Source organism: Palaemon carinicauda, chromosome 14, assembly GCF_036898095.1.
Source record: "Palaemon carinicauda isolate YSFRI2023 chromosome 14, ASM3689809v2, whole genome shotgun sequence".
Taxonomy (NCBI): domain Eukaryota; kingdom Metazoa; phylum Arthropoda; class Malacostraca; order Decapoda; family Palaemonidae; genus Palaemon; species Palaemon carinicauda.
In genome coordinates, this window is record NC_090738.1 from 10632687 (window position 1) to 10635186 (window position 2500).

The following is a 2500-nucleotide window of genomic DNA, read 5'->3' on the forward strand; positions in this document are numbered from 1 at the left end:
AGCTGGTAAACACGTGCCGATTGACTTTCTAGTTTCCAGGTCTCCGTATTTTCTTTTCTTTTTCATCTCTATTTTAAGGCGAGCAGAAGACCGTGAAAGGGTGAGTCGGTGTATGTCTTCGCGAGAATGTATGAAGCCATGTGTACGTGTTTCTATCATGTGAGGTAATTCCCCTCAGGCGGACATGGTCTAGGAATGGTCGTCTGGATGGAAGCATGTGGTCGCTGGTCGTCATGCCTTATACTTTTATATGGTAATTGATGATTAAAGCGAATTAACCCAAGATATTATACAGTATTTTTATAGAGCTACATGGTACTTTAAGTATTTTTTCCTTAAGGCGTCTTCCTTCTTACTTGTAGCCCTAAGGGTGATTGTTATTTGAGATGTTTCTGATTATTATTCGCTATGGGGGAAAAAAACTGGTCAACGAAGGCACTTTTTGTCTTTAGAGCTCAAACAAGTTCCTATAGAATTATAGTTTTGCAACTTATGGTTTCTCTTCTTGATGCACCATAACAGTCAATTTCATTTTGCTTCCACATGTATAGGGTTTCAGTGCTCTAGATGCCATGGAATTATCTTTTTTTTTTTTTTTTTTTTTTTGGGGGGGGGCGTTCGTAGTCTCGTATCTCTTCCATTGCCGGTTATCTAATTTTAGCAAAATGTTTTCTGCTGAATTAATAACTTTTTTTCATAAAGTCTTTTCACATGTGTGTTAAGATGGTGTTCTTTTATATCTTTGATCACCAGAAGGTAATATTCATATGGCTTCTAACATGAGAGTCGTGGGAATTTCAGTTTAATGCGTGACATTTACTATTTCTTGATCAAAATGATCCAGAAAAGCGATGTTTACCCAAAATATGATTTTCAATTGGGTTTTAATATTGTCTTCCAAATACGAGACTTATTCAACTTTTAGCAAGTTCCAGAATGTGATCTTTGAATTTCTTCGAAGTCACGTGAAGAGGGTGACACTTATTGGGCGCAAGGAAATTTACTAGAAGTTTCCTTTACTTCCTGTTTGGTCTTGGAAACTGACCTTTAAGGGTTTAAAAGTTTAAAGGCCACTTGTGAATGGCAGAGGTAAGGGACAGTGACAATGCCCTAGAGACTGACCGTATATCCATATAATCAGAGCCCAACGCCCCTCTCCACCCAAAAAGGGCAGGCAATGGGTGACGATGACTAAGCAAGATGGGCTTCCCCAAACCCTTCTTCTATCCTTGGCTCACAAGGATGGTGAGGTTGCAGATAGTACCAGAAGTTATTGAGCTTGAGCGGGTCTTGAACCCGAGTCTGGCCGAGCGCTGGATACGGAAGTTTCCAATGTGCTACCACTTGTATTTTATCAAAAGAAGTAACGATAGGCTATTTACAAGATACAGCAACGCAGATTAACTACCACATGCAGTACAACATTCACTCTTTATGTCAATAGAACCCTAACAGGTTCATTAAGGAGAGGAATATAATATTCCTTCCGTTGCCCACCTCGACTATAAAATTCTCGCTTTTTAAATATTTGCGTTTCTGCATATCTTGACAGCACTATCATATGGGATTCGAAAAGGGTTCTGATAAGCTCCAAAGGTCCTGCAAAAATGCAACAAGCAACGCTTGTCACATAACCTGCCTTCCAAGTATGCGTAACAGGTAATAGTGGCTGGTTCTTTTGCTTTACTTCCAGTCCCAGTGTTGAAGGCTAGTAAGAGGAGAAGGAAGATCAATTTCCCACTGTTGTACTTTAAATTATGTATGGTAAACTAATGCTTTAGAACATTCTCTCTCTCTCTCTCTCTCTCTCTCTCTCTCTCTCTCTCTCTCTCTCTCTCTCTCTCTCTCTCTCTCGTTTGGAATGAGAAATTCTTCGTGCCGTACCAAGGATCACAGAGTTAGTCACCACTTCCTTCCCAACGAGAGGAAAGAAACCGGCTTGTGCGGTTTCCTTAATCCTTGCTCCTTACTCTCTCTCTTGTTAATCGTATTCTTGCAATTTCATGGCTTTCATTAAGTGTCTATTTGCAAGGAAATCCAGCGCTTGTTTCGCACTTATTGACATTTTATCGCTTTAAGCTTATTGGGTCTGCGGGATACATGTAATGCGCTTTACGGGAACAAAGTGGCTCTCTCTCTCTCTCCTCTCTCTCTCTCTCTCTCTCTCTCTCTCCACTGTAAGTATAGTATTGTAATAAAAGGATTAATGACAAGGAAATTATCAACGACATTTCTTAAGTCACCTGATTGAAAGGTGGTCATCCCATAGATGAAGGTATATATCATAAATTAACAAAAACTTAAAACCAATTCTAAAGAAGGAGAAATCCTTAAATAATTCGTTGATTATTACTGGACCATCATTTTCCTATTCTTATACTTCAATTAAGGCCCATAAACAAGGAAAACCAATAAGACCAATTGTTAGTGCTACAGGATGTATTAATGATAAAACGTTATCCAAATATTTAGTAAAATAACTTTCTCCGATTTCACCTTC